The sequence below is a fragment of the Hevea brasiliensis genome, chromosome 6, assembly GCF_030052815.1.
Source record: "Hevea brasiliensis isolate MT/VB/25A 57/8 chromosome 6, ASM3005281v1, whole genome shotgun sequence".
NCBI classification, from domain to species: domain Eukaryota; kingdom Viridiplantae; phylum Streptophyta; class Magnoliopsida; order Malpighiales; family Euphorbiaceae; genus Hevea; species Hevea brasiliensis.
The window spans coordinates 72,480,164-72,506,435 of record NC_079498.1 but is presented as its reverse complement, the minus strand read 5'-3'; positions in this window follow the sequence as shown (position 1 = coordinate 72,506,435).

Sequence of the window (26,272 nt, the reverse complement as noted above, 5' to 3'; positions counted from 1 at the left end):
ACTGATATGTCAAGCCTTTAGTCACATAGTCAGCTATATCCTTCTTCATACCAGGCCACCAATACTGAAGCTTCAGGTCATGATACATTTTTGTACTTCCTGGGTGCATAGTATAAACACTAGTGTGTGCCTCCTTTAGAATATTGGCTTTCAATTCCCCATCATCTGGTACACACACTCTTCCTTTGTAGTACAGACACCCATCTACTTTCACCTCATAGTCAGTTGCCTTCCCTTCTAAGATTTTGCTCATAGTAGCCATTAACTTCTCATCTATCTTCTGCCCATTTAAATCTGCTGCAGCAGGTTTGGCCTTACTTGCAACTCAGCCAAAATAGCTCCATCTCGAGCCAAGGATAGACGGGCATTCAATGATCTCAAAGCTGTGATGGATTTTCTGCTCAAAGCATCAGTAACTACATTTGCCTTCTTAGGATGGTAGTCAATCACACAATCATAGTCCTTCAGAAACTCAATCCATCGCCTCTGTCTAAGGTTGAGCTCCTTCTGGGTTGGCAAGTATTTCATACTTTTGTGGTCTGTGTAAATATAGCACTTTTTACCATACAAGTAGTGCCTCCATATCTTTAGTGCGAAGATAATTGCTGCAAGTTCTAAATCATGGGTAAGGTAATTCTGTTCAGGTGGCCTCAGCTGCTTGGAAGCATAGGCGACCACCTTCCCCTCTTGCATCAATACACACCCTAACCCATTATGAGAGGCATCACTATAGACCACAAAGTCCTTTCCCAATACTGGCTGTGTTAACACTGGTGCCTCTGTCAACATAGCCTTTAACTTCTCAAAACTGGCCTGACATTTATCATTCCAGTCAAATCTGACATTCTTGTGTAACAACTTGGTCATTGGAGCAGCTATTAAAGAAAATCCCTTCACAAATCTTCTGTAATACCCAACTAGTCCTAAGAAACTTCTGACCTCAGTTGTATTTCTGGGAGGCTTCCATTCCATAACTGCTTCTATCTTCTTAGGATCCACCCTAATCCCATCAGCTGACACTATGTGTCCAAGAAATGCATTCTCCCTCAACTAGAAGTCACACTTGGACAGCTTAACATATAGCTTCTTTTCTCTCAGGGTTTACAGAATAATCCTCAAATGTTCATCATGTTCTTCCTTGGTTTTGGAATACACAAAAATATTATCAAAAAGACCACTACGAACCGATCTAGGTATGGATGGAAGATACGGTTCATAAGGTCCATGAATACTGCTGGTGCATTTGTTAGGCCAAAGGGCATCACTAGAAACTCATAATGCCCATACCGAGTCCTAAATGTAGTCTTTGGCATATCTCCATCCTTCACCCTCAACTGATGATACCCTAATCTGATATCAATTTTGAAAAATAATTCTGCTCCCTTTAACTGATCAAACGGATAATCTATTCTAGGCAACGGATACTTATTCTTCACAATCACTTTATTCAATTACGAGTAATCAATGCATAGCCTTAAAGTCCCATCCTTTTTTTTCACAAACTCCACTGGAGCTCCCCATGATGACATACTGGAGCGTATAAACCCCTTGTCCAGTAACTCTTGCAACTGGATTTTCATTTCCTTCAATTCTATGGATGCCATCCTATAAGGAGCAATAGAGATTGGTGCTATACCTGGCAGTACGTCAATAGCAAATTTGACTTCCCTTTCTAGTGGTAAACCAGGCAATTCTTCAGGGTGCACATCTGGGAAGTCTCTTACTGTGGGTATGTCACACATAGCCTAGTATCCACCACATGTGCTAGGTAGGCTTCACAGCCTTTTCTCATCAGTTTTCTTGCAACTGTGACTGAGATGATATTGGACAAGAAATCTGTCCTTTCCCCCACAACTGTGATCTCATTACCCTCAAAAGTTTTCAAGGAAATTCTTTTCAATTTATGATCAACCATTGCCTGATGACGTAACAACCAGTCCATTCCCAAAATCACCTCAAACTCATAGAAAGGCAATTCAATCAGGTCTACCAAGAATTCATACCCCTGAATCCTTAACGGGCAACCTTTGTACACTTTGTTCACCACTATACTGTGGCCCAATGGATTAGTGACCAGAATATCTTGGTCACTCTCCCCTACTAGTATCCCCATTTCTATGGGTAGGTTAATGTAGATGTACAAATGAGTAGATCCTGGATCCACCAATGAATGCACAGATGTGTTGTAGAGGGAGAACGTACCCCTAATGACGTTTGAGGCATCTTGCTCCTCCTGAGCTCTCATGGCATAAGCTCTGGCAGGTGCTCTAGCCTCTGGCCTCTCGGTTGGCTCAGATACAGGTCTCTGTGATGGACCTACTGCGTCAGATTTACTGGACTTCCTACTCCTTTGAAGTGTAGGGGCAGGTCTATCTACTTGTGCTAGAGCAGCTGTGGTAGTTCTGTGTGGACAGTTCCTTAACTGATGCTTTGTCAACCCACACCTTAGGCAAGCACCCGTCACTCTCTAACACTCCCCCTTATGCCACTTCAGGCAGTGTGGACAAGTAGAAGATGTTGGGGCTGGTCCCTTGAGCACCATCCCTAGAGAGCTGCCCACTGATGCTGTGGACTGGCCTCTCCTAGGTGTGAACTGTGGCTGGGCCCCTGGGACTAACCCTGACCTTGAAGCTGACTTGAACTCTGAGCAGGTGGACCTTTGAACTTCTTCCCAGGTGCAGGAGATGGGCTAGACTAACCCGAGCCCCTCTTTTACTGTCTCTCTCTCCTGATCTGCTCACTTATTCTGACTTTCTCAACTTTTACTACAGCTTTCACTAACTTGGTGAAGTCTGTGATTCCCAAGGCAGTGATCATTATCTTTATGTTGTCATTTAGCCCCTCTTCAAATCTTTTACATCTTTCAGTCTCATTAGGGACTATCTCCCTTCCATTATGGCTTAATCTAACAAATTCTTTTTAATACTATACCACTGTCAGCTATCTCTGCCTCAGGTTAATGAATTCTCTTCTTCACTCTTCTAGATATACACTACCCACATACTTCTTTCTGAACTCTAAGAGGAAGAAGTCTTGGGTTATTTGTTCTCGCTGCACTTCACTGGACACTGTATCCCACCATTGATATGCATCATCTTGCAATAGAGATACAGTAGCTTCTAAGTTTTACTCTGGGGTGCAGTGGAGTTGTTTTAAAACTCTTCCTGTTCTGTTCAACCAGTTCTCAGCTGCAATAGAATCATCTTCTCTCTTGCCAAAAAAATCCACTGCTCCAAATTGTCTCAATTTTTCTAAATGACATTTTTGCTGTGGAGGTGGTGGTAGTGGTGGCATTACCCCTCTCATTTGTCTGAAAATTTCGGCCATTTACTGAAACATGGCCTGTGGAGGTTGAGCAGGCTCTGTTGAAGATAGTGGAGCAGGTTCTCCCCTGCCTCTAGTTTCAACTGCTGCAAGTGGAGAATGACTCTCCACTTCCTCCTCAACTGCCCTCTGAGATGTGGGGTCCATATCCTAATCAAAATAACAAAGACAAACAGATTTGCATTAGTGTCACCTCGACTCTTACAAATGCAATGCATGGTATAGACTCGATCTAGACCCAGAAATGCCTAAACCGTGCTCTGATATCAGTAAATGTGACACCCCTTACCTGTCTGCAGTGAAGCAGAGTAAGATATGCCACACAGTGTACCAGAATACCATATTTTATCTCAATTATTTTTATCATTCCTTAACTTATTTCTACATGGTTATGAAGTGAAATTTGTGAAATTCAACTCATTTAAGTCATTTATTAAAATTATAAATTCATTTGAGGTTCCGAAAATTTTATTAAAAATCCGATAGAGTACCGGCTAAAAATGGAGAAAATAGTTCTACGGAACCTGTGAAAAACACTTCCTATACATTTTCAATCATTCTCAAACTCCATTATATCAACAAAATCTCAATATTTCTCAACCATTTCTCAAAATTCTTCTATTTGTCATTCATTCATTTCACATGATAATCATGTACAAATCTTAAATAAATACTCAATTTTCATTTATAAACACAAATTACAAATATTTACATTAATACCAAAATATATTACATGAGTCTCAACTATACATGAGAAAATAAAAGTTTAATTACAAAACACCAAAATGGAACTTAGTGTCCTACCAATGCACTAAAGTCTGTGAGGTGACACGGATACTATGCAAGGCTGTGAACGGCCTCACCCAGTCTGTGGTCTACTGGGCTCTCTGTCAGTCTCTCCAGGACCTACGTGTGGTAAAAAGTAACGCGGTAAGCAATAATGCTTAGTGGTGCTAATAATAAAATAAAAAGAACTAAAAGAAAATAAATATGCAGTGTATATATTGATGTCTCATGCAAACAAATTTTTGGTAATTATTTGTAGTCTATTTATTTGGCACTTGTTATATCAATTATCTCATTAAATTTATCAACTTTCATTTTTGGTTGCCCAAGTAACCTATACTAGATGACTAGACTAGACAAACGGGTAAACTGGCAATGGCTACTAAGTACCTCGGGCCATCACACCATCGGTCACGTATGTATCTCCCGGTGTGCAATAAAACAGTTAATAAGCTGTAATAGTTTTTAGTCGTAAGGCCAAGTATCACCATAATATCAGAATGGCTAAAAGCCATAAAATCACAGAATGGCATAATGCCATGTGCAGTACTACTAACTGAACCCTACTGCCATGCCAACCTATCCAAACCAATCTTACTAGGTGTACTAGGGCACATTATAAAGTTATTAATTGAATTTTCATGTTTTACATGTAAGGTTACTATTTATTTTACTATTTAGGTCAAATTATTGACTTTCCAATGCATAACAGCTACATGAGTCCTAATCACATAAATTTACCACAATTTGGTTCTCAAAAGTGTTGGCATTAGTTGCCAATCCATACTTCTAACCAATGGAGAATAAATCAGAAATTTCAGTTTTGGGTGCTAGAGTTCACTATTCCATTAGGCCATTCTACAATGAGAACTTGGCCAAATATTCTTCATCAAATTTGTTCCTTATTGTGTATAGTTACATTTCACTTTTTGAATCACTTTATTTGGAGTTTTGTAGCTCAAGTTATGGCCTAAATACCATAACTGGCCGGATTGTAATTTTTCCAGAATTTCTGGGCAAAATTAATTATGTAGTTTTTGTACACTGATTGTAGATGAGTTTTTGAACATGTTATGGTCAAAATTTGGGTTGTTTTTCTTCATGAAAGTTGTAGGGTTATGTCTCAGCTTTCTATCGATATAAAATTCAGGTCAATTGGACCTTTCTACACTGAGTTATGACCAAATGAATGAACACTGTTCATTTGGTCATTTTCCAAGGACTGCATATTGGTTACCCGAATTAGGTCAATTTTTAGAGCCACTTAGGTTAGTTTTCTAGGTAGGATTCCTTCACCAAAATTGTGACATTATCTATCTAGTTTCACTTCCAATTGGCCTTGCACTAATTGGAGCTATACAAGTTCAGTTAAGGCTCTCTAAAAACACTGGACTAAAAGAGTCCAGACTGCAGCACACAAGGCAACCTACCCTTTCCAACATTCAATGACTCAATTCACTTCATATTAAGTTTAAAACTTACCAAATGGTCACTAATTGACCATTAAAATGTTCTTACACCATTATAGGAGTAAAACCTCAATTTGGTCAAAACCCTAAGTTCTCAATTTCTCTATTCTTCCATTAACTTACAATTCAAGGTGCTAAGTGTTAAGTTCATATCAAAGGGCAGCTTATATACTCATTTAATCCAAAGAAATCATTGAAACCCTCATAAGTCCATGGCTGCCGAAAATGGGGTGACACTTCAACATGTTTATTTTTTATAGAATTTTACATATCCTAGTTTAGTTTATCATTCTAATAAGAAATTTGAAAGAATGAGAAAAGGAATTGGACACTAACCTTGTTAGAGCTAACTCTCAAGTTTGTAAAAACTTCCTTTTCCTTCTTCTTTTTGCTGCCTAGAGAGAGTTTAAGATGCAAGATCAATTTTTAGTGAAGCAAGCTAGTGGTTTTAGGGTGAAATTAGGTGGGATTTGGAGCTTGATGAAGCTTTCATGGAGGTTGGGTTAGGGGAGGGAGTTCGGCTGGTCTAGTTCAAGGAAGAAGGCAGATTGTTTTTGTTAATTTTACCTCATTTTATCTCTTTTTAATTGGTTTGTAATGGCTTGTTTAAATGTGATTGGTGGGAGCATTTTAATGACATCATATGATGTCATAATTCCCAATTTCTTTCATTTTTCTTTCCTTTTCTTTTCTACTCATTTTCAATTAAATTTTTAGCAATATTTATTCATATTTTATGTCATAATAATTATTTAATTAACTTGATAAGTTGGCCAAAAATCATCTCTAAAGATGAAATGACCAAAATGCCCTCCATTTGGCTTTTTGAGCCAAAATCGTCTGTACCGATTGAAAAATTTTTCTAAGCCTTTTCTTAGCATTCTAATGCCATAGAAACCTCAATGACTCTTCTCTGGAGTCCCAAAAATTGTTTCATGAATTTTCTCCCAGGTTTAAAGCTTCTAGCTATGAAGACCGCAACTTCCCACTAGGTTACCCATCGCTAAGGCACCGGCTCATTTAACTTGGTTGTATTTTATTTCTAAATTTTTTTCTAAATTTTTCTTATTAATATTTATGTTAATTATGACTCCTCACATTAGTCTAAATATTTTTTCAGACGTTCTAGCTGTCTAGACCAACACCGGTAATCGAAACAGTAGAATGTACAGAATTGCTACAGTGAGGGTGTTACAGTGAGCAAACTCAGAGAAATAGGCAGCGTAAGAGGGGATCTGGAATAGGGCAGCCTAGCATGCCAACTTCTGCTATTAAGAGGCCTAAGGGTTCACAGGGCCAGAGAGGCCAATCTGGGGTATCTATGGCTAGTTCCTCATGTACAGTAACAAGGGGATCAGCCCTAGTGCCAGAGTGTACCCACTGTGTGAGGAGGCACCGAGGAGAGTGCCGATGATTGATTGAAGGATGCTTTAGATGTGGATCTATGGATCACTTTTTGAGAGATTGTCCACAGAGGCGTGCGCCCACTGCTCTACCACCGACTGAGAGATTCGCCCCCGCAGCCTAGAGGGGTAGACGATCTACGAGGCCAGAAGTGATGGGTACACCACAGAGACCTACTTATGAGACTATAGAGTGGCCCGAGGCCATAGTAACACCTCACGTATACGCAATGGATTGGGAGGAGCTAGATCCAGTAGATGTTGGTAGAGGTACAATTTGTATTTATAATGCCTTTGAATATGTATTAATAGACCCTGTATATAAGATAAAAGAAGATATGTGCAGAACTAGTTGAGAATAAGATTATAAAGCCAGATATAGTAAAACAAACTAAGGAGAAGGTAAGGAATTATAACACAAAAAAAAAGTGGAGAGACAAGGAGATAGTAGTTCCTCGACTATTTACACCTGGTAAATTTCGAGGATGAAATTTTTATTTAGAGGGCAGAATTATAACGCCATCACTTTAGGTAGTCCATACATTCTAGTATTCTGACGACTAATGTCTATTCAAACAGCTAAGATGTCTGAAATTACACTTAAACTATGGTGAGGAGAGAAAAATTGACTAAATTAAGACTAAGAAAAATTAAGAAAAAAATAAAAGAAATGAAGTGCAGATAGGTTAAGAGAGCAGGAAGTCACCGCGATGAGTGACCCTAATGGGAAGCGACTGTGAAGACAGTTGCCAATCCAAGACTCATGGGAAAACCCTGTAAGATAAATATTGGGAATTAATTGAAGGATTTATGAGGTCGAAATGACAATAAAAATATCAAAGAAAATTCAAAAAAAATTTAGCCAATCGACACAGACCGTTATAACTCGATAAACGCAACAAAGGGCATTTTGGTCATTTCACCCTTAGTGTTGAATTTTGACCTAAATGTCAAATAAAATAAGAGAGATTAAAACACATAAAATAAATTATGATCATGAATTATGTAATGGAAGAGAGAAAAGAAGGAAAAGGAAAATAAAATTGAATTATGATGTAAGCATTGCTATATAATGACTTAAGCATGACTAAGTATGACGTAATAATAACATAATTAAAATCTTAATTCAATTACATGGAGATAAATGCATAGCAAGAGATAAAATTGACTAAGAAATGATCATCTTCTTCTTGGGACCAAGTTGGCCAAACCTCGTAGCTCATCTTCCACTATTTTTTTTTAAGCTTTTCAAAGTTTAATTTTCCTATGCTCCACACCCTAAAAACCCTAAGCGTCTTTACTAAAAATTGTCCCTACAACTTGATGAAGCTTTAGACAACAAAAATTTGAAGAAAAATTGAAGTTTTAAACAGGTCCAAGTTGGTCCTAATTGAGGTTAGTGCCTATCTTTACTTTCTTTCTTCTTAAATCTTTGAAATTGAGTTGTAATAAGTTGTTATTGCATGAGAATTTAAGAAAATAATGAGTACATGAAGGGATGAATTTTTGGCAGCCATGGTAGTGATGGTAAATTAATGAATTGATGACTATAATTGTGTTCACTAATGTTAATTAACAAGAAGATATGAGTAGCATGTTAGTATATAGGTGTTATGCATGAATTGAAAATTGGAAGTTAAGGTTTTTGACCTAACATGGGAACTTTGTGTTGTGGCTTGAAATTTGATGTTATTGAGGCTATTTGTTGACCATTAGAAGTGCCATAATTGTCAATTGAAGTTTGGGAGTTGGGAGGAATTGAATTTGGGAGTATTACATTTTCATGCAGGTTTTGGGACCTATGAGTCCAGTATAGTTTTGAGCCATAAGTAGAGTTGTGTTACTCCAATTGGTGTGAGGATAATTAGAGATGAAACCTAGGACAATTTGCCACATTTTTCATAAGAGACTATGCCCAAAAGTTGACCCTAACCTAGCCTAAAATTTGCTAGAATCTGGGTAATCCTATTCTAGACCTGGAAAATAATGATCAAATGAACAGTAAATGTAAATGGCCATAACTTACTCTAGAAAGGTCAGAATGACCTGATTTTTGAACCATTGGAAAGGTTAGACATAGGAGTACATTTTTCATGAAGAACACAGGACTCAGTTTTGACCCTAAGCCAACCAAATTGTTAGAAAAATTTAGGTCAATAATTCTGATCAGAACCAAAACTGCCTAGAAATTCTGGACTTGAACCTATCTGTCCAATTTTGGCAAAAATGTCATAACTTGGTCCAAAAAACTGAAAATGCAGTGAAACCAAAGCCAAAAGTTTTTTAAGACATAGAACTACAATTTTGGTATATTAACCAAAACCCAGAACCTAATGAAACTTGGTTAAATTGCTAAGAAAAGTCAGAATGCCAAAACCTGAAATTGAACCAAATAACCACTTGACCCCATAACAGTTTTTATACCATAACTTTTAATAGAAAACTACAATTGGGATGAGCCAAACTGTTGTGCAACCCTAAGAAATAGGGCTACAACTTTTATTTAGGAACCTTCCATAGATTTTGAGTGTAAGAACCCTAAAATGGGAGACAAAGCCACTGACCTGAACCTAGAATCCTGAAGGCACAGGGTACACGAGTCAGGCTAATTAAATTATTATGATTAATTCTAAAAAACTTGAAAAATTGAAATTCATAAATATAAGTGATCCTAAGACATAGGGTAACAAGTCTTATGCAGAACATTAGGCCTAAAAGTGGCTGTAAGAATCTGCCTGGTTCTAGAACTATAGTGAGCTAATGTACAAGTTTTAGTTATTTGATCATAACTTGAGTTTTAAAACTCCAAATGACATGAATCTAAAAGGAAAACAAAGACAAGACATAGAGGAACAACTTCTATGAATGGAGTGTGGCCAAACATGTCACACCCTACCCCTCTGTAAGGCATAACATGATCCCGTAGTATACCTAATGAATTACCAACTTCGTCTACTGATAACTCATTAAATACACTACAAGGGATTTTAAAACTTTTCTTACTTCTTTTTATAGTGGTGAGCACTATTTACAGGTGTAAAAAAAAATTTTTGAACTTAAGTGAAAGAGATAACACATTTGAATTATTAGGAATTTCTGTAAAAATTTTGGCGGAGTACCATCTGTATTTTGAACAAAACAGTTCTTCAGAAAACCTGTAAAAAGCACTTCAAATAGATTTCTCAATCTCGACTCCAACAGTTAAACAACAAAATATATTTCTCAAGTCAAATCCACAATAATTTTTCAAAGACTAAGATAAAAGAAATATATTACAAATTTTACAAGTCAAAATAACTCATAATTTACTTTCCAACTTCAATGTACAATTTTAATTTACAACTGCTCAAAACCAAGAACACTATATACATACGGTGAACATACATTACAGTATAAAATGCAAAATGTGGTATACTCAATATACCCGATGATCTCTCGTTGAATGCACTAGCAGCCTAGTCTGCTGCCCTATCCATCTGTCTGCCTGCGACAGCAATGGAAAGCTATCGCTGAGACAATGTCTCAGTGGTGCACAACATTAACCAAATACAACTTTAAATCACAATTCATAAATCATATAAATGATGGATACATAAAACCATAGTTAAATTCGAGACAATGAATGTCATAAGGAATTTAACACAATATCACATTAAATCTCAGTAATCAAAACATAGTTAAATTCAAAAGACAGTGAATGTCAATAAGAATTTAAACTCCATTTCACAATATCACAATAAATCTCAATAGTCAAAACATGGTTAAATTCAAAAGACAGTGAATGTCAATAAGAATTTAAACTCCATTTCACAAATTATCAAATCTCATAATAACACAATTTAGTCGAATAATTTAAGAATACAGTGTTGCCAATTCATACACAACTTAAGCCATGACACAAAATTTCCGATCAATGCCGCGTTGTACACCATGACAAAGCAATCACAAATCAATGGGGAAGGGAGATAGCTATATAATGAGTACTCATCCGATCACCTCAACTGGTAAACCAGAGAGGGAGAAAAATAAACGATCACGACTCCATAAATGGAGAAGGAAAATAAACAATCACAACCCCATAAATGGAGAAGTAATGATATGATACTGTCATGCTAAGTGTGAACACAAAATCAATTCTAAACATTTTATTCAAATGATTCATGAGAATCCAATAAATTTCTAAAGTCATAAATTCATTCACAAAATGGCAACACAATTCATAATTAACTTTAAATTTTCACAAATCACACTAAATCAATTTTTCCACAGTTTCAAACTATTTACAATGCTTTTCAAGCAATAAGTATCCATTCAAACACATTTCCATAATTGAAAACAATAATATACAAATAGTCATAATTTATTTCAATTGAAAAATTCAAAAGAAATAACTGTTGTGCACAAACCTCTGATAACTGTCTCCTGGCCTTGACTCAGTGTTTCCTTCCCTTTCCCTGAGTCTTTGCTAACTAAGAAACACAATTTGAAGTGTTTCAGTACTTAATTAAACTGTCTCTAACGATAATGCTTGATAATTAATTTACTGAATTCTATTATTTGCTTAGTCAACCTAATATGTTGACCCTCGATGCGCTCTAGGTAAATTAGGTTTTAATGTTACTAACATGTCACATTCGATAGCCTTTTAGGGTTGGTACATACTACCAAGTTCATTTCCATGTATCTTGCATTTTCTTGCAATTTGCTGGATTCCGGGATACTAGTTTGACCTAGCCGGACGACCTAGTTCCCTCGATTTTCGAGTTTCGGTCAAAACTACAAACTTGTAGATCTATGTCTTATTGCACGCGGGGAAACATTTCAGGTCAATCCGAGTTATGTATACCAAGTTATGGTCATTTTACTATTGCTGGTCAAATTGCACTAAAATTGGTCATTTTAGGTCACCTTAGGTCATTTTAGGTTCGGCTAGTTTTTGGACTTGAATTTGTGCAAGCTGTTTGACTTGCTTATGGTCATTTCTGGGCTTTTCTGTCTTCATAAGACTTGTATATATGGATCTTAACTATTCATGGTTAAAATTTCAGGTCAATTTGACCTATTTTGAGTGAGTTATGGCCTAAACACTAACTGCTGCCCAAATGGTCAATTTTCAGGCCTTATTTGCACTTAATACGGATTTGGTCATTTTTCAAGCTACCTTGCAAGCAGAATTTTGGCAAGCTTCCTTCATGAAAGTTGGCACATTTTGTGCCTAGTTTCACCTCCAATTGGTATTGGTCTCATACCAATTGGAGCCACACACTTAAAGTTCTAGGCCAAAATGCATACAGCCCTATTGCACTTTCTTTATTACTCATCAAAGCTCACTTTTAGCATTTACCAATTCACACATTCTTACCCAATCTGGTTTTTACCATAACCTAAACATATTTTACAACATATTATAGGTCATTTTGGCAACTTACAATTACATTCAACAAACACCATAAAGTGCAGAATTTTTCAACTCAATTACAACAATTCAAGCACCTAACCATAACATTTTTTTCATGTCCAACTTCACACCATCATATATACACTCAAACTGCCATAACATCCAACACAAGTCAACATTAATATACCATAAACCAAACATGAAATAACATCCTTATGGTTCACCAAACCAGGCTGCCAATTCATGCATCACATTCCATTAATTTCCAAGCTTCAAATTTCAAGTACAATTTCACATACACTAAGTATACATCACCCAATTTATTCCTACACATATAAACATTTAATCAATACTTTAATCCACCATTTAGAAGCAAGAATAAGTTGTCTTCAAGGTTTTTCCATGGCTGCCAAAAGTACACATCCCCCTTTAAGCATCAAACCTCAAATTTTCCTAACAATTCAACTTACCCAAAGCTTAACACAAGGATTAGTGAAAGAAATTGGAAATATTAAGCACTAACCTCAACTTGGGCTTGATTAAACTTCACCAAAACTCTTCTTTCTTGCTTCCTACATGCTGCCCAAGATGTGTAGAACAAGTTTAATGAAGGACTCTTGAAGAAATGATGGCTTGATCATGGTAGATTAGGGCTTGCATGTGGGATGGCCATGGAGAAAGCTTGGGAGCTCCAATTCGGCCATGGGTGTGTGAGGTTGAAGATGAAGTGTTTTGGTGATAAATTCTGTCCATTTGGTGCTTTATATAATCCCATAGTGCTCCACTCATGCTAGGATAATAATTTAATATGTTTTAAGTGATAATTACTCCATTTACACTTCATTTTTGCTATTTACATTAGGTACCACTAAATTAATTTTTCATTATATTTTCCAAGTGTAATATTATTTATTTTTAATGGACATTAGGTCAAAAGACAACTCGGGGTGTTAAATGACCACAATGCCCTTGTTCGGGTTGCATTCCCGATTTTTCGGTAACACCGGGTTTTGTCCGTTTTTCGATTTCTCACTTTTCTTTGTACTAATTATTTAATTTTTCTTTGATATTTCTAATGATAATCATACTTCAATAAATATTTATTTGAGTCCTAAAAATATTTTCCAGGGTTCTCCGCAGTCCAGGGCTAGTCAACGGTCCACGCCGTGACTTTCCGGTGCGGTTACCCATCGCTAGGGTTCTCGGCTCGCTTAACTTGGTTACATTTCTTTGCTATTATTTTTCCTTTATTTTTCATATATTCTCTTTTCTTGTATTTCATTATTTTTTGTCTCCTCACTCATATCGAAGTGTAGTTCTAGGCATCCTAGCTGTCCGGACAACACTAGTTACTAGAACAGTAGAACGCACTACCGAACATAGGGTTGTTACAATTCTCCCCCCCTTAAAATAAATTTCGTCCATGAAATTTTACCCAATAGCCATCTTACAATAGTCATACGTTTATTTTCTCCTTTTATATGATCGTATAATCTTCTTTTCCTCAAATTTGTATAAGACTTTTAACAATCTAATACAACGTTTAATTTGTTTGTATAACACCAATCTCCTCTTACTATTGTGCTGTCTAATATTTCGGTTCATGTTCCTTCTTGAATGACTCTTGAGGTCATGTTAGAATCATTTATCTAGTCATTGGTCCTCTGACCATTCTAGTCCATAATCTTCCTTACATTCATAATATTTCTTTGTTATATATGAATCAACTGTTCAAATCTCTACTTCCATTACTCTTTTTATCTGTCAATATTCTATAACTTACTTCCTTTTGTACTGAATTATAACCTTTCAATATTCTAACTTTTGAGTTTTAGATCCCTAAGTAGGATTTTCAAACTTATTCATAACGATTAAATTCTGTCCTGGCATAACTATACAAAAACAGATGCCGTTGGCAACTATTCTCATCTAGGTTTACTATCGGGTAGTACGTAGCTCTACACAATAATCTCAAGTTAGTACTGTAATCTGCAGCTTACAGTATAAACATCAAGAATATTGCATAGTTACTACGATACATTCCAATAGATCAAACTTTCCTATCTTTTATCCTTTTCGAATTCACTGATATCCGAACTTATTCTGATTACAATATCCATTAGCAATTACTAACAGTAACATCCTTGTCCTCATCTAGAGCAATTCCAATACTGCATCTTACTTTTACGTCCTCTTGCCTTACATTAAGTAGGCTCGCCAATTAGCTTTATAATTTATGGTGTGTTAGAAAATACTTTTCACCGATAAACTCTTTCAAAACTAATTTCACTTATTATCACAATCCTTATCTTAAAGGACTAATCACTAATGCATCAAAATTTATTCCCCTGTAAAGGAATAACAATAGAACATATAGTTCTAACACTAACATAAAAGTATGCAGACCCCAGGTCAAACAATACATATATATATCTTAGTTACTATTTGAGAAAGTACCAACAATAATGTCAAAAGTCTAAGCCTCTTCTCTCTGCCGTATAGCGTATACTCCAGCTGAAGCATCACCTTATTCTGGCTGATTCACAGTACTCTGACTTCTAGGTGTACTACCCCTACCTCTACCTCTGCCTCTACTAACTGATGGTGAACTCTTTGGGGTAGAAACTTGGGTTGATCCCTTTGGTGTAGTAAATGATCCAGAACGACATGGATTTACACAATCCTTAGCAAAATGACCAGTCTCTCCACAATTAAAACATGCTCGTACGGCTCTATAACATACCCCACTATGTGGTTTACCACAAGTTTCACAAAGTCGATCTGACAGCGCATTCCTTGGTTTCTGTTGAGTTTGCTGATCGGATCGAGGTAGTTTCTGTCCAGAAGATCTATCTCTATTATATCCATGAGCTCGGGGCTCCTCATATTCTTTTCTCTTTCTCAAATTACTGCTTGAGCTCTGACCCATAAGTTTCTCCCTCTTCTCTATTTCATGTTGCCCTTGTGGGGGTTAGGTCTACACTTGGGCTTGAGCTAACAGAGTATCAGCCATTTGTTGAAAGAAAGTGGCCATTTGTGCAGTAATTTGTACCGATAAAACTGGTACAGTCGGGCCTTTGACACTTTGTGGCGCTGGGGCCTCAACTTGTACCTCAGCCTCTATCGATTGATCGACTAAACGATCACCCTCTTCCATAGTCAATTCGAGAATCTTAGACCTCCCGAACAATTAACGCAAGGAGATTTCCTCCCGTTAGTGCATATTTATAATGTAATGTACTGTATGTATCAAATAATGATATTGAGCAGTTGTACTATGAAGAAAGAATATTCAAATTATAGGTGAAAACAGAATTTTAAAAACTTTGCTCTAATACCACTAAAACATGTCACACCCTACCCCTCTGTAAGGCATAACATGATCTCGTAGTATACCTAATGAATTACCAACTTCGTCTACTGATAACTCATTAAATACACTACAAGGGATTTTAAAACTTTTCTTACTTCTTTTTATAGTGGTGAGCACTATTTACAGGTGTAAAAAAAAATTTTTGAACTTAAGTGAAAGAGATAACACATTTGAGTTATTAGGAATTTCTGTAAAAATTTTAGCAGAGTACCATCTGTATTTTGAACAAAACAGTTCTTCAGAAAACCTGTAAAAAGCACTTCAAATAGATTTCTCAATCTCGACTCCAGCAGTTAAACAACACAATATATTTCTCAAGTCAAATCCACAATAATTTTTCAAAGACTAAGATAAAAGAAATATAATACAAATTTTACAAGTCAAAATAACTCATAATTTACTTTCCAACTTCAATGTACAATTTTAATTTACAACTGCTCAAAACCAAGAACACTATATACATACAGTGAACATACATTACAGTACAAAATGCAAAATGTAGTATACTCAATATACCCGATGATCTCTCGTTGAATGCACTAGCAGCCTAGTCTGCTGCCCTATCTGTCTGTCTACCTGCGACAGCAATGGAAAGCTATCGCTGAGACAATGTCTCAGTGGTGCACAACATTAACCAAATACAACTTTAAATCACAATTCATAAATCATATAAATGATGGATACATAAAACCATAGTTAAATTCGAGACAATGAATGTCATAAGGAATTTAACACAATATCACATTAAATCTCAGTAATCAAAACATAGTTAAATTCAAAAGACAGTGAATGTCAATAAGAATTTAAACTCCATTTCACAATATCACAATAAATCTCAATAGTCAAAACATGGTTAAATTCAAAAGATAGTGAATGTCAATAAGAATTTAAACTCCATTTCACAAATTATCAAATCTCATAATAACACAATTTAGTCGAATAATTTAAGAATACAGTGTTGCCAATTCATACACAACTTAAGCCATGACACAAAATTTCCGATCAATGCCGCGTTGTACACCACGACAAAGCAATCACAACCCCACTAATAGAAATCAATGAGGAAAGGAGATAGCTATATAATGAGTACTCATCCGATCACCTCAACTGGTAAACCAGAGAGGGAGAAAAATAAACGATCACGACTCCATAAATGGAGAAGAAAAATAAACGATCACAACCCCATAAATGGAGAAGGAATGATATGATACTGTCATGCTATAAATGGAGAAGGAATGATATGATACTGTCATGCTAAGTGTGAACACAAAATCAATTCCAAACATTTTATTCAAATGATTCGTGAGAATCCAATAAATTTCTAAAGTCATAAATTCATTCACAAAATGGCAACACAATTCATAATTAACTTCAAATTTTCACAAATCACACTAAATCAATTTTTCCACAGTTTCAAACTATTTACAATGCTTTTCAAGCAATAAGTATCCATTCAAACACATTTCCATAATTGAAAACAATAATATACAAATAGTCATAATTTATTTCAATTGAAAAATTCAAAAGAAATAACTGTTGCGCACAAACCTCTGATAACTGTCTCCTGGCCTTGACTCAGTGTTTCCTTCCCTTTCCCTGAGTCTTTGTTAACTGAGAAACACAATTTGAAGTGTTTCAGTACTTAATTAAACTGTCTCTAATGATAATGCTTGATAATTAATTTACTGAATTCTACTATTTGCTTAGTCAACCTAATATGTTGACCCTCGATGCGCTCTAGGTAAATTAGGTTTTAATGTTACTAACATGTCACATTCGATAGCCTTTTAGGGTTGGTACATACTACCAAGTTCATTTCCATGTATCTTGCATTTTCTTGCAATTTGCTGGATTCCGGGATACTAGTTTGACCTAGCCGGACGACCTAGTTCCCTCGGTTTTCAAGTTTTGGTCAAAACTAAAAACTTGTAGATCTATGTCTTATTGCACACGGGGCAAAATTTCAGGTCATTCCGAGTTATGTATACCAAGTTATGGTCATTTTACTATTACTGGTCAAATTGCACCAAAATTGGTCATTTTAGGTCACTTTTGGTCATTTTAGGTTCGGCCAGTTTTTGGACCCGAATTTGTGCAAGCTGTTTGACTTGATTGTGGTCATTTATGGGCTTTTCTGTCTTCATAAGACTTGTAGATATGGGTCTTATCTATTCATGGTTAAAATTTCAGGTCCATTGGACCTGTTTTGAGTGAGTTATGGCCTAAACACTAACTGCTGCCCAAATGGTCAATTTTCAGGCCTTATTTGCACTTAATCCGGATTTGGTCATTTTTCAAGCTACCTTGCAAGCAGAATTTTGGCAAGCTTCCTTCATGAAAGTTGGCACATTTTGTGCCTAGTTTCACGTCCAATTGGTCTCATACCAATTGGAGCCACACACTTAAAGTTCCAGGCCAAAATGCATACTGCCCTATTGCACTTTCTTTATTACTCATCAAAGCTCACTTTTAGCTTTTACCAATTCACACATTCTTACCCAATCTGGTTTGTACCATAACCTAAACATATTTTACAACATATTATAGGTCATTTTGGCAGCTTACAATTACATTCAACAAACACCATAAAGTACAGAATTTTTCAACTCAATTATAACAATTCAAGCACCTAACCATAACATTTTTTTCATGTCCAACTTCACACCATCATATATACACTCAAACTGCCAAAACATCCAACACAAGTCAACATTAATATACCGTAAACCAAACATGAAATAACATCCTTATGGTTCACCAAACCAGGCTGCCAATTCATGCATTACATTCCATTAATTTCCAAGCTTCAAATTTCAAGTACACTTTCACATACACTAAGTATACATCACCCAATTTATTCCTACACATAAAAACATTTAATCAATACTTTAATCCACCATTTAGAAGTAAGAATAAGTTGTCTTCAAGGTGTTTCCATGGCTGCCAAAAGTACACATCCCCCTTTAAACATCAAACCTTAAATTTTCCTAACAATTCAACTTACCCAAAGCTCAACACAAGGATTAGTGAAAGAAATTGGAAAGATTAAGCACTAACCTCAACTTGGGCTTGATTAAACTTCACCAAAACTCCTCTTGCTTGCTTCCTACATGCTGCCCATGATTTGTAGAACAAGTTGAATGAAGGACTCTTGAAGAAATGATGGCTTGATCATGGTAGATTAGGGCTTGCATGTGGGATGGGACGGCCATGGAGAAAGCTTGGGAGCTCCAATTCGGCCATGGGTGTGTGAGGTTGAAGATGAAGTGTTTTGGTGATAAATTCTGTCCATTTGGTGCTTTATATAATCCCATAGTGCTCCACTTATGCTAGGATAATAATTTAATAAGTTTTAAGTGATAATTACTCCATTTACACTCCATTTTTGCTATTTACATTAGGTACTACTAAATTAATTTTTCATTATATTTTTCAAGTGTAATATTATTTATTTTTAATGGATATTTAGGTCAAAAGACAACTCGGGGTGTCAAATGACCACAATGCCCCTGTTCGGGTTGCATTCCCGATTTTTCGGTAACACCGGGTTTTGTCCGTTTTTCGATTTCTCACTTTTCTTTGTACTAATTTTTTAATTTTTCTTTGATATTTCTAATGATATTTATACTTCAATAAATATTTATTTGAGTCCTAAAAATATTTTCCAGGGTTCCCTGCAGTCCAGGGCTAGTCAACGATCCACGCCGTGACTTTCCGATGCGGTCACCCATCGCTAAGGTTCTCGGCTCACTTAACTTGGTTACATTTCTTTGCTATTATATTTTCTTTATTTTTCATATATTCTCTTTTCTTGTATTTCATTATTTTATGTCTCCTCACTCATATCGAAGTGTAGTTCTAGGCATCCTAGCTGTCCGGACAACACTGGTCACTGGAACAGTAGAACGCACTACCGAACATAGAGGTGTTACAAAACAGTGGCCACATCTTGAACAATTTGCTAGGTGAAGTAAAAACACCAAATTTAGACCTTGAGAAAGGTTCATAAAATGACTTAGCATATGATATGAAATTAATCAAAATGACTTGTTAAACATAAAAAAGATATGAATATATATGTGGGACTTATGTTTCCCATTACAAGTGACATGAAAATGTTGTGAAACACAATTAGTACATAACATGAAATAATGAAACTACAAGTACTTAATAATACTAATTTGCTCAAAGTATACCTAGACTTATATATATATATATAGCATGGATTGATTGGTATACCAAATAAGGATTACTGAGTGCAATAATGCCCATAGGAATGATCATTGATAGACAACATATGTCTGATATGATTGTTCTTCAAGCTTTATGCTTGCCCGTTGGCCATTGTGCCTGATTTTATTTCTGGCTTCTTGCCTGCTCGCTGGCCTTGTGCCTGACACGACAGATGTATACATGTTAAACACACAGATTTTTAACTAGTATAATCCCATGTATCCAGTCTTTATAGTTTGTTATAGGTTACTTGGGCACAGATAAGAGTAATAAGCCTTAAATTTAAATAAGTACTCGAAGAGATCACAGGTATGAGTGATAAGACTGAACTTAGAATAAATGAACAGAAAAGATCCTGATTAACCTAATTGCTTCCAAAGTTCTATAAACATGTAACCGATTTTAAATTCATGAAATTCTATATTTCTTTATAAGATTATACGTGGAATAATTATTTCAATTATTTAGTTATTTCTATTTTAATTTATGCGCTACTAAGCAATATGCTTAGGGCATTGGTTCTTACCACGCGTAGGTACGAGAAACCAGTACTAGTAGCAGCAGCAGTAACAGTAGTGCCTAGACAGGATTTTGACTAGATTTGCTACAGTGTAGGTTGTCACCTCAACAGTCCACTTTGGTAGGGCTTATGTATATTTAGATTTTGTATTTTGGTTATTATATATAAGTAAACAATGTAAATCACTTTGTGATTGTAAATAATTTATAAATTATTGTATTTGAATTTTATATGAATGAAATGAAATTTATTTTCTTGAAAATTATATGAGTTATGATATGATATGATGTATGGGAAATTGATATGAGCAATGAAATGGATATAAATTGTTTTTAACAGGTAAATAATGGAATTAGCCATACGCTAATAAAAATAGACGAGACTCCATCCGGATCTCCATGAAAATGAAATGTGATAAAAAAAAAAATTTACACATGGCATAATATAAATAAATGGACATTAAATTAATAATGTACATGACAAGACTAGATAGGATGCTCCGGCACCGAATGTGACATACCTTGCTCGACTACACTGTAGACGAGTAAGGGGTGTCATAGGTAATAATCAGGACATGTTCACCATTGCCTAGTACCTAGGTTTAGGATAATGGGTACTTAAGGAAAAGGCGTTAAGCACCCCTTATGCTTAGTCTAACCTCGTTAATTCGAGTGTCAGTCCTCTATTCATGTTTTTAAAAGTCTTTTTTAATATTCCTTTATGAAACTTTTTATCTTTGTATGCAATTTCTAATCCAATACACATAAACAATCCAAACAGGGGGTTGTTGTTTACAAATAGTTTTCATGCACAAGTACTTCTTATCTATGGAGTTACTAAATTTAATTAAGTGATAGTTACCGAGTGACTAAAATTAATTAAAATTTACAAATAAGTTCAGTTTATAAACAACCCTGACTTTCTACGTAACCAATTAATTTATTTATTTACGAAGTTACCCTAAGGATAATTAAACTAATTAAATTATGTACATATTGCAATTTATTCTAACAAATACATAAAAGCTCAAGCAATTACATCCTAAAACGAATATTTGTTTCTACAGTGCTCATTTATTTTATTTCTAACCAAATATTCAATTACATTTAATTTACATGCCAAACACTACCAAAAAAATAAATAAATTAGCAACTGATCGAATCGGTTGCTAATCCATTACAATCGGTTACTAATCGATTTAGCAACCGATTTAGTTAGCTACAATGGGATGGATTGCAAAGAGCAATCGACAATCAAATTGGTTGCAAATAATAATTGACAATCAAATAGGTTGTTAAATTAATTAAATTTTAAGATATCAAACTTTTAGTAAAAAACTATTGATTGCTAGTAGCAACCGAAATCACTAACTAATAGCAATTGAAACATAATCAGTTGCAAAAAAATTTGATGTCTTTAATTTTGTAATTTTGGAACCATTTTGTAAATCGATTGCTATTTACAACTAATTTAGCATCTAAAAAGACGATTGCAAATTTGCAAAACGTTATAAAAAAATTAAATGTCCAAATAATAAATAAAAAATTCAAATAAATAAATTTTTCAAAAAATTTCAAAAATAATAAATTATTAATAAAAAAATTAGAACTAAAAATTCATATAAAAATATTATAAAAATTAGTGATAATAACTATTATAAAAATATTAAAAAAAGTTAAATTTCAAAAAGATATTCATATGATAAATTACTAAAAAAATATTACCATATATATATATATTACAACAAAAAATTACTAAAAGTTAATACTATAAATAATTTACCAACAAAAAAAAATATTTTTACAAAAATTTTTATTTTATGTCAAAGAAAATAAATTAACTAAAAAAGATGAGAAAGAAAAAGATGAAGAAGAAAAATGATAATAAAGAAAAAGATGATGAAAAAAAATATGTTGGAAAGGAAATGATGATAAATAAAATATATGAGAATGAAAAAGATGATGAAGAAAATGAGAGAAAAGAGAAAAAAGAGAGTGAAAAAAATGAGTAGTGGAGAAGAAAATGAGAATGGGGAAATAAATGAGTAGTAGGAAAAAAAAATGAATAGTGATTTGTATAAACGAATTAGCGACCGATTTTAACAATCGATTATCAGTTGCTAATTTCTTTTAAAAAATAGGCAAGAATTTTTAGAAGGAAAATTTTACAATAGATTTGTGATTGGTTGCAAATCAAAATAAAAAAATAATAATAAAAAATGGGCCGAAATTTTAGGGGGGAGGTGGGAATTGATTTCAAAAAATCGGTTGTAAATCCAAATAAAAAAAAAAGGGCAAAAACTGTTTTGGGGGAAAAATCAATTATAAAATCAGTTACTAATAACAACCGATTTTAATCAGTTTTAAAAATCAGTTGCTGTTAGCAACTTATTCGAAAATAGGTTCCAAATAAAAAAAAAAAACAAAAAATTGGACAAGAATTTTTTAGAGAAAAAATCGATTGTAATATTGGTTGTTAATAGCAACCGATTTTAATAGGTTGCAAAAATTGGTTGCTATTAGCAACTAATTCGCAAATCTATTGTAAATAAAAAAAAAAGAAAAAAAATTGGGCAAAAATCTTTGAGAGGAAAAATTTAGCAATTGATTTGCAATCGGTTGGAAAAATCAGTTGCTATTTTAGCAACTGACAATGAATTGATTGCAAATAACAACCGATTTTAGCAACAGATTGCAAATTGGTTGCTATTAGCAATCGATTTTTGTAATCGATTGAAAATCGTTTCTAATTTTGGAGCTAATTAAAATAATTCTTTAATTTAACAGCTGATTCCCTAAATCAATTGCTACTAGTAATAGATTTTAGCAATCAATTTTTTTAATTAGTTACTAATAGCAATCGATTTTAAAATCGGTAGCTAATCGTATATTTAAGGTTTTTTTTATAATATTATTTAACAATTGATTTAGTAACTAATTATAAATCAGTTGCTAGTGACAACCAATTGTAGTAACCAATTATAAATCGGTTGTTGATAACAACATACTCTTAAATCGATTGCTTAATTTTTAAAAATTAACTATTTTACTGAAAAAAATTGAATTATAATTATAAAATTGTTATTAATAGCAATCGATTTTTGTCAGTTCCAATAATCTGTTGCAAAACTAATTTTTTTTTTATAGTGAAAGTTAGTTTTTTATATAAACAAGATTTAATTTTAGTTTACCTAATATTTAATTAATTAAATTTCATACAAGTTGGTTAAAGATACAAATAAAATTATTTTTATTATTTACCAATTAAATCCCTATTATTACAATAAATTTCATAAAAAAAATTATTATTTTGGAATTTAGAGTACTTACCTTCATAACAGTTGTAGTTGCTATTGGGGCAAGCTACCCATTAAAAAAAAGAAATTCTCTTCTAATATGGCATGATTATCCCTTTCTTACTCCCACTAAGCTTCATACAAGCTCTACATAATTATTGCCCTTTTTGGAACTTATCTTATAATTATTTATCAATTTTATTTATAATATGAAATAAATTAATAACAAATTGCATTGAAATCTAACACTAATCTTCTAAGTGATTTAAACTTTTATTTGGTTAAAACTACCTATTGGCCAAAGGTCTTTTAACCTAATCCTAATACTTCATAACACCATGACACATCATATACACAATTAAAATTAGATCAAGATACAATTTAAAAATTGAACATAATACACACACACACACACACACACACATATAAACTAATATTAAATTTCCAGATCTAGCAGATTCACTATGTCTTTGCATTTAAATTTCCTAAAATATCTAAAAAAGTATAAAAATTACCAAAAAATAATAGGTGCAAGATAAAACTTAATATTAAATATAAAATTAATAACCATATTAAAATCATTACCAAAAAATTACAAAAATTAGAACTTTTAATAGTGATAGATTTGCACTACTTTTTTCAAATTATAATATCTCAAAAAATATAAAGGATTTTTTTCGCGAAAACAATAGAAAAAGTTAGATAAGATCTTGAATTTAATTATATACCCAAGAATTGCAGAAAAAAGATAAAGAATCGAGAGAGATATGAGCATCGAAAGGCAGCTGCAATGCATATCGCAATCTACAAACACCCTAAATTTGGATAGCCATAACTTACTCAACTTAACAGTTTTTTTTATGATTCTTAAGACTAAAATTATAAGAATTTAATGAAGATTACAAATATAATTTTTATACAAATTTTACAGAAGTAGAAATACATGAAAAGTAATTAAAAATGAAGTGATAGAAATAAGAATATGTGCAGAGTTATTATCACGCTCAAATTTATCATATATACATGCACATTATGAATGTATAAGGCTAATTTAAGACATGTAAATATGAAACAACTATATTTCTGACATGAATCTTGAATAAGAAGTATCAAGAACCCTTACCTTGATTAAATCTTTAAAAACCTTTCTTGAACTTAAGAAACAAAAGAAAGCAGAGAGAAGGAAAAGGGAAATTTAGACAGAACTCTAGGGGGCTGATCTCTACCTGGTGGGATATTTATAAGGTTTAGGGGTGTAGAATTGTGATACTAGTGAAAGACCTATTTATAGAGTTTAGGAAAAGATAAAGCAAAAGACAAAATAAGAAAGAATTTTAGTGAAAAAAAGGAGAATGGGGGACAACACCTAGGGAGAGAGAGAGGGAAACAGCTGGTTGGTAGGAGAGAAAGAAGGAGCCAATTAGTGGAAGAGAGGAAGAAAGAGGGTCGGCCAAGAGAGAGAGAGAGAGAGAGAGAGACAGGGAGAGAAAGTCTGTGTGGGAGAGGGAGAGTGAGGAAGGAAGAGGTTGTATGGGAGAGAGAGAAATTGAGGGAGAGAGATAAGGGTAATGATAAAATTTTCTTTTCTTTACTTATTTTCATGAAAAAGAAAATTTAGGTAGGTTTCTTATTTAATTAAAATATCTATTCAAACCATATTAGGCCTATAAAGCCAAATTAGGTTTAGTTAGGTTTCTAATAAAATAAATTCCCATTATTAAAAATAAAATTTATTTAAATTTAATTTACCAATTTCTGCTCTTTAAAAAATACTTTCTTAAATAATCATGCCATAGATAATTTTTTATTTTTAATGTCCTTAAATATATCTCATAGCCATATAATTTTTCATCTTTAGGTTCCCCACGAACTCAATGCGCATGCCTACAAGTCACAAAAATAGGGATCTACACAGTTATTAAAAGTTAGCAACTATGACAGAGAGATTAGGAACTACCTTAGAGATCTTAAAACTATTCACTTATGGATATATATACTGATTGTAGTTATTTTTCATTATGTCTTCTTTTTCTTAGGTTTGGTACTTTTAGACTTAATTGATAGTATTTACTTGTGTATAGTCTATTTTCTAAGTTTGTTATCAGTCATTAAACCTACTAGCCATGAAGGTCTAGACAAATGTAAGGAAAAATTATAAAAACAATTAAGCTTACCTGACTTTAGGTTAAAGGATTGGAGATGATTTAAGAGTCTTGGAGTGCTTGTGAAAACTACTTGATTTGCATATTACTGTAACCTAGAGCATGATATGTAGCCTCTGCATATGAAATTATAAAAAAAAAAAAAAAGCATAAACCAAAACGACCTTCTGGGTAAAATTAACTAAAGTAGCCTTGGTTTTCATTATATTTAGGGAAGCCTTCAATCTCAAGTTGCTAGCATAGGTCTATGAGCATGTTAGGTGATGAAGAAATTGAAAAGCTAGCAGCTTTGGATTTATTAATGAAAGA